Below are 9,143 nucleotides of genomic sequence, written 5' to 3' on the forward strand. Positions count from 1 at the left end.
GAATAGTAAACATACGCAAACGATGTAAAGATACTCAGTTTAAAAGAAACACACTCCCACACTTGCAAAACTCTCAAATTCAATAGAAACTCGCATCAGAAAGCCTTACAGAAAGATACTCAAACGAGAAAGGAAAAGATACACAGTTGGAATAGTAAAGATACGCAAACGATGTAAAGATACACAAATGGAATAGTAAAGATACGCAAACGATGTAAAGATACTCAGTTTGAAAGAAACACACTCCCACACTTGCAAAACTCTCAAATTCAATAGAAACTCGCATCAGAAGCCTTACAGAAAGATACTCAAACGAGAAATGAAAAGATACACAATTGGACTAGTAAAGATACGCAAACGATGTAAAGATACACAATTGGAATAGTAAACATACGCAAACGATGTAAAGATACTCAGTTTGAAAGAAACACACTCCCACACTTGCAAAACTCTCAAATTCAATAGAAACTCGCATCAGAAGCCTTACAGAAAGATACTCAAACGAGAAATGAAAAGATACACAATTGGACTAGTAAAGATACGCAAACGAGAAATGAAAAGATACACAATTGGAATAGTAAAGATACGCAAACGATGTAAAGATACACAATTGGAATAGTAAACATACGCAAACGATGTAAAGATACTCAGTTTGAAAGAAACACACTCCCACACTTGCAAAACTCTCAAATTCAATAGAAACTCGCATCAGAAAGCCTTACAGAAAGATACTCAAACGAGAAATGAAAAGATACACAGTTGGAATAGTAAAGATACGCAAACGATGTAAAGATACACAATTGGAATAGTAAAGATACGCAAACGATATAAAGATACTCAGTTTGAAAGAAACACACTCCCACACTTGCAAAACACTCAAATACAATAGAAACTCGCATCAGAAGCCTTACAGAAAGATACTCAAACGAGAAATGAAAAGATACAAAATTGGACTAGTAAAGATACGCAAACGATGCAAAGATACACAATTGGAATAGTAAACATACGCAAACGATGTAAAGATACTCAGTTTGAAAGAAACACACTCCCACACTTGCAAAACTCTCAAATACAATAGAAACTCGCATCAGAAGCCTTACAGAAAGATACTCAAATGAGAAATGAAAAGATACACAATTGGAATAGTAACGATACGCAAACGATGTAAAGATACACAATTGGAATAGTAAACATACGCAAACGATGTAAAGATACTCAGTTTGAAAGAAACACACTCCCACACTTGCAAAACTCTCAAATTCAATAGAAACTCGCATCAGAAGCCTTACAGAAAGATACTCAAACGAGAAATGAAAAGATACTCAATTGGAATAGTAAAGATACGCAAACGATGTAAAGATACACAATTGGAATAGTAAAGATACGCAAACGATGTAAAGATACACAATCGGAATAGTAAAGATACGGAAACGATGTAAAGATACACAATTGGAATAGTAAAGATACGCAAACGATGTAAAGATACTCAGTTTGAAAGAAACACACTCCCACACTTGCAAAACTCTCAAATACAATAGAAACTCGCATCAGAAGCCTTACAGAAAGATACTCAAACGAGAAATGAAAAGATACACAATTGGAATAGTAACGATACGCAAACGATGTAAAGATACACAATTGGAATAGTAAACATACGCAAACGATGTAAAGATACTCAGTTTAAAAGAAACACACTCCCACACTTGCAAAACTCTCAAATTCAATAGAAACTCGCATCAGAAAGCCTTACAGAAAGATACTCAAACGAGAAAGGAAAAGATACACAGTTGGAATAGTAAAGATACGCAAACGATGTAAAGATACACAAATGGAATAGTAAAGATACGCAAACGATGTAAAGATACTCAGTTTGAAAGAAACACACTCCCACACTTGCAAAACTCTCAAATACAAAAGAAACTCGCATCAGAAGCCTTACAGAAAGATACTCAAACGAGAAATGAAAAGATACACAATTGGACTAGTAAAGATACGCAAACGATGTAAAGATACACAATTGGAATAGTAAACATACGCAAACGATGTAAAGATACTCAGTTTGAAAGAAACACACTCCCACACTTGCAAAACTCTCAAATACAATAGAAACTCGCATCAGAAGCCTTACAGAAAGATACTCAAACGAGAAATGAAAAGATACACAATTGGACTAGTAAAGATACGCAAACGATGTAAAGATACACAATTGGAATAGTAAACATACGCAAACGATGTAAAGATACTCAGTTTGAAAGAAACACACTCCCACACTTGCAAAACTCTCAAATACAAAAGAAACTCGCATCAGAAGCCTTACAGAAAGATACTCAAACGAGAAATGAAAAGATACACAATTGGAATAGTAAACATACGCAAACGATGTAAAGATACTCAGTTTGAAAGAAACACACTCCCACACTTGCAAAACTCTCAAATTCAATAGAAACTCGCATCAGAAAGCCTTACAGAAAGATACTCAAACGAGAAATGAAAAGATACACAGTTGGAATAGTAAAGATACGCAAACGATGTAAAGATACACAATTGGAATAGTAAAGATACGCAAACGATGTAAAGATACTCAGTTTGAAAGAAACACACTCCCACACTTGCAAAACTCTCAAATACAATAGAAACTCGCATCAGAAGCCTTACAGAAAGATACTCAAACGAGAAATGAAAAGATACACAATTGGACTAGTAAAGATACGCAAACGATGTAAAGATACACAATTGGAATAGTAAACATACGCAAACGATGTAAAGATACTCAGTTTGAAAGAAACACACTCCCACACTTGCAAAACTCTCAAATACAAAAGAAACTCGCATCAGAAGCCTTACAGAAAGATACTCAAACGAGAAATGAAAAGATACACAATTGGAATAGTAACGATACGCAAACGATGTAAAGATACACAATTGGAATAGTAAACATACGCAAACGATGTAAAGATACTCAGTTTAAAAGAAACACACTCCCACGCTTGCAAAACTCTCAAATTCAATAGAAACTCGCATCAGAAAGCCTTACAGAAAGATACTCAAACGAGAAAGGAAAAGATACACAGTTGGAATAGTAAAGATACGCAAACGATGTAAAGATACACAAATGGAATAGTAAAGATACGCAAACGATGTAAAGATACTCAGTTTGAAAGAAACACACTCCCACACTTGCAAAACTCTCAAATACAAAAGAAACTCGCATCAGAAGCCTTACAGAAAGATACTCAAACGAGAAATGAAAAGATACACAATTGGACTAGTAAAGATACGCAAACGATGTAAAGATACACAATTGGAATAGTAAACATACGCAAACGATGTAAAGATACTCAGTTTGAAAGAAACACACTCCCACACTTGCAAAACTCTCAAATTCAATAGAAACTCGCATCAGAAGCCTTACAGAAAGATACTCAAACGAGAAATGAAAAGATACACAATTGGACTAGTAAAGATGCGCAAACGAGAAATGAAAAGATACACAATTGGAATAGTAAAGATACGCAAACGATGTAAAGATACACAATTGGAATAGTAAACATACGCAAACGATGTAAAGATACTCAGTTTGAAAGAAACACACTCCCACACTTGCAAAACTCTCAAATTCAATAGAAACTCGCATCAGAAAGCCTTACAGAAAGATACTCAAACGAGAAATGAAAAGATACACAGTTGGAATAGTAAATATACGCAAACGATGTAAAGATACACAATTGGAATAGTAAAGATACGCAAACGATGTAAAGATACTCAGTTTGAAAGAAACACACTACCACACTTGCAAAACACTCAAATACAATAGAAACTCGCATCAGAAGCCTTACAGAAAGATACTCAAACGAGAAATGAAAAGATACACAATTGGACTAGTAAAGATACGCAAACGATGTAAAGATACACAATTGGAATAGTAAAGATACGCAAACGATGTAAAGATACTCAGTTTGAAAGAAACACACTCCCACACTTGCAAAACTCTCAAATACAATAGAAACTCGCATCAGAAGCCTTACAGAAAGATACTCAAACGAGAAATGAAAAGATACACAATTGGAATAGTAACGATACGCAAACGATGTAAAGATACACAATTGGAATAGTAAACATACGCAAACGATGTAAAGATACTCAGTTTGAAAGAAACACACTCCCACACTTGCAAAACTCTCAAATACAATAGAAACTCGCATCAGAAGCCTTACAGAAAGATACTCAAACGAGAAATGAAAAGATACACAATTGGACTAGTAAAGATACGCAAACGATGTAAAGATACACAATTGGAATAGTAAACATACGCAAACGATGTAAAGATACTCAGTTTGAAAGAAACACACTCCCACACTTGCAAAACTCTCAAATTCAATAGAAACTCGCATCAGAAGCCTTACAGAAAGATACTCAAACGAGAAATGAAAAGATACAAAATTGGACTAGTAAAGATACGCAAACGATGCAAAGATACACAATTGGAATAGTAAAGATACGCAAACGATGTAAAGATACTAAGTTTGAAAGAAACACACTCCCACACTTGCAAAACTCTCAAATACAATAGAAACTCGCATCAGAAGCCTTACAGAAAGATACTCAAACGAGAAATGAAAAGATACACAATTGGAATAGTAACGATACGCAAACGATGTAAAGATACACAATTGGAATAGTAAACATACGCAAACGATGTAAAGATACTCAGTTTGAAAGAAACACACTCCCACACTTGCAAAACTCTCAAATACAATAGAAACTCGCATCAGAAGCCTTACAGAAAGATACTCAAACGAGAAATGAAAAGATACACAATTGGACTAGTAAAGATACGCAAACGATGTAAAGATACACAATTGGAATAGTAAACATACGCAAACGATGTAAAGATACTCAGTTTGAAAGAAACACACTCCCACACTTGCAAAACTCTCAAATTCAATAGAAACTCGCATCAGAAGCCTTACAGAAAGATACTCAAACGAGAAATGAAAAGATACAAAATTGGACTAGTAAAGATACGCAAACGATGCAAAGATACACAATTGGAATAGTAAAGATACGCAAACGATGTAAAGATACTAAGTTTGAAAGAAACACACTCCCACACTTGCAAAACTCTCAAATACAATAGAAACTCGCATCAGAAGCCTTACAGAAAGATACTCAAACGAGAAATGAAAAGATACACAATTGGAATAGTAACGATACGCAAACGATGTAAAGATACACAATTGGAATAGTAAACATACGCAAACGATGTAAAGATACTCAGTTTGAAAGAAACACACTCCCACACTTGCAAAACTCTCAAATTCAATAGAAACTCGCATCAGAAGCCTTACAGAAAGATACTCAAACGAGAAATGAAAAGATACTCAATTGGAATAGTAAAGATACGCAAACGATGTAAAGATACACAATTGGAATAGTAAACATACGCAAACGATGTAAAGATACACAATTGGAATAGTAAAGATACGCAAACGATGTAAAGATACTCAGTTTGAAAGAAACACACTCCCACACTTGCAAAACTTTCAAATTCAATAGAAACTCGCATCAGAAGCCTTACAGAAAGATACTCAAACGAGAAACGAAAAGATACTCAATTGGAATAGTAAAGATACGCAAATGATGTAAAGATACTCAGTTTGAAAGAAACACACTCCCACACTTGCAAAACTCTCAAATACAATAGAAACTCGCATCAGAAAGCCTTACAGAAAGATACTCAAACGAGAAATGAAAAGATACTCAATTGGAATAGTAAAGATACGCAAACGATGTAAAGATACACAGTTGGAATAGTAAAGATACGCAAACGATGTAAAGATACACAATTGGAATAGTAAAGATACGCAAACGATGTAAAGATACTCAGTTTGAAAGAAACACACTCCCACACTTGCAAAACTCTCAAATACAATAGAAACTCGCATCAGAAGCCTTACAGAAAGATACTCAAACGAGAAATGAAAAGATACACAATTGGAATGGTAAAGATACGCAAACGATGTAAAGATACACAATTGGAATAGTAAACATACGCAAACGATGTAAAGATACTCAGTTTGAAAGAAACACACTCCCACACTTGCATAACTCTCAAATTCAATAGAAACTCGCATCAGAAAGCCTTACAGAAAGATACTCAAACGAGAAATGAAAAGATACACAGTTGGAATAGTAAAGATACGCAAACGATGTAAAGATACACAATTGGAATAGTAAACATACGCAAACGATGTAAAGATACACAATTGGAATAGTAAAGATACGCAAACGATGTAAAGATACTCAGTTTGAAAGAAAGACACTCCCACACTTGCAAAACTCTCAAATACAATAGAAACTCGCATCAGAAGCCTTACAGAAAGATACTCAAACGAGAAATGAAAAGATACACAATTGGAATAGTAACGATACGCAAACGATGTAAAGATACACCATTGGAATAGTAAACATACGTAAACGATGTAAAGATACTCAGTTTAAAAGAAACACACTCCCACACTTGCAAAACTCTCAAATTCAATAGAAACTCGCATCAGAAAGCCTTACAGAAAGATACTCAAACGAGAAAGGAAAAGATACACAGTTGGAATAGTAAAGATACGCAAACGATGTAAAGATACACAAATGGAATAGTAAAGATACGCAAACGATGTAAAGATACACAAATGGAATAGTAAAGATACGCAAACGATGTAAAGATACTCAGTTTGAAAGAAACACACTCCCACACTTGCAAAACTCTCAAATACAAAAGAAACTCGCATCAGAAGCCTTACAGAAAGATACTCAAACGAGAAATGAAAAGATACACAATTGGACTAGTAAAGATACGCAAACGATGTAAAGATACACAATTGGAATAGTAAACATACGCAAACGATGTAAAGATACTCAGTTTGAAAGAAACACACTCCCACACTTGCAAAACTCTCAAATTCAATAGAAACTCGCATCAGAAGCCTTACAGAAAGATACTCAAACGAGAAATGAAAAGATACACAATTGGACTAGTAAAGATACGCAAACGAGAAATGAAAAGATACACAATTGGAATAGTAAAGATACGCAAACGATGTAAAGATACACAATTGGAATAGTAAACATACGCAAACGATGTAAAGATACTCAGTTTGAAAGAAACACACTCCCACACTTGCAAAACTCTCAAATACAATAGAAACTCGCATCAGAAGCCTTACAGAAAGATACTCAAACGAGAAATGAAAAGATACAAAATTGGACTAGTAAAGATACGCAAACGATGCAAAGATACACAATTGGAATAGTAAACATACGCAAACGATGTAAAGATACTCAGTTTGAAAGAAACACACTCCCACACTTGCAAAACTCTCAAATACAATAGAAACTCGCATCAGAAGCCTTACAGAAAGATACTCAAACGAGAAACGAAAAGATACTCAATTGGAATAGTAAAGATACGCAAATGATGTAAAGATACTCAGTTTGAAAGAAACACACTCCCACACTTGCAAAACTCTCAAATACAATAGAAACTCGCATCAGAAAGCCTTACAGAAAGATACTCAAACGAGAAATGAAAAGATACTCAATTGGAATAGTAAAGATACGCAAACGATGTAAAGATACACAATTGGAATAGTAAAGATACGCAAACGATGTAAAGATACACAATTGGAATAGTAAAGATACGCAAACGATGTAAAGATACTCAATTGGAATAGTAAAGATACGCAAACGATGTAAAGATACTAAGTTTGAAAGAAACACACTCCCACACTTGCAAAACTCTCAAATACAATAGAAACTCGCATCAGAAGCCTTACAGAAAGATACTCAAACGAGAAATGAAAAGATACACAATTGGAATAGTAACGATACGCAAACGATGTAAAGATACACAATTGGAATAGTAAACATACGCAAACGATGTAAAGATACTCAGTTTGAAAGAAACACACTCCCACACTTGCATAACTCTCAAATTCAATAGAAACTCGCATCAGAAGCCTTACAGAAAGATACTCAAACGAGAAATGAAAAGATACACAGTTGGAATAGTAAAGATACGCAAACGATGTAAAGATACACAATTGGAATAGTAAACATACGCAAACGATGTAAATATACACAATTGGAATAGTAAAGATACGCAAACGATGTAAAGATACTCAGTTTGAAAGAAACACACTCCCACACTTGCAAAACTCTCAAATACAATAGAAACTCGCATCAGAAGCCTTACAGAAAGATACTCAAACGAGAAATGAAAAGATACACAATTGGAATGGTAAAGATACGCAAACGATGTAAAGATACACAATTCGAATAGTAAAGATACGCAAACGATGTAAAGATACACAATTGGAATAGTAAAGATACGCAAACGATGTAAAGATACTCAGTTTGAAAGAAACACACTCCCACACTTGCAAAACTCTCAAATACAATAGAAACTCGCATCAGAAAGCCTTACAGAAAGATACTCAAACGAGAAATGAAAAGATACACAATTGGAATAGTAAAGATACGCAAACGATGTAAAGATACACAATTGGAATTGTAAAGATACGCAAACGATGTAAAGATACTCAGTTTGAAAGAAACACACTCCCACACTTGCAAAACTCTCAAATTCAATAGAAACTCGCATCAGAAGCCTTACAGAAAGATACTCAAACGAGAAACGAAAAGATACTCAATTGGAATAGTAAAGATACGCAAATGATGTAAAGATACTCAGTTTGAAAGAAACACACTCCCACACTTGCAAAACTCTCAAATACAATAGAAACTCGCATCAGAAAGCCTTACAGAAAGATACTCAAACGAGAAATGAAAAGATACTCAATTGGAATAGTAAAGATACGCAAACGATGTAAAGATACACAATTGGAATAGTAAAGATACGCAAACGATGTAAAGATACACAATTGGAATAGTAAAGATACGCAAACGATGTAAAGATACTCAATTGGAATAGTAAAGATACGCAAACGATGTAAAGATACTCAGTTTGAAAGAAACACACTCCCACACTTGCAAAACTCTCAAATACAATAGAAACTCGCATCAGAAGCCTTACAGAAAGATACTCAAACGAGAAATGAAAAGATACACAATTGGAATAGTAACGATAC

This window comes from Argentina anserina, unplaced genomic scaffold, assembly GCF_933775445.1.
Source record: "Argentina anserina unplaced genomic scaffold, drPotAnse1.1, whole genome shotgun sequence".
NCBI classification, from domain to species: domain Eukaryota; kingdom Viridiplantae; phylum Streptophyta; class Magnoliopsida; order Rosales; family Rosaceae; genus Argentina; species Argentina anserina.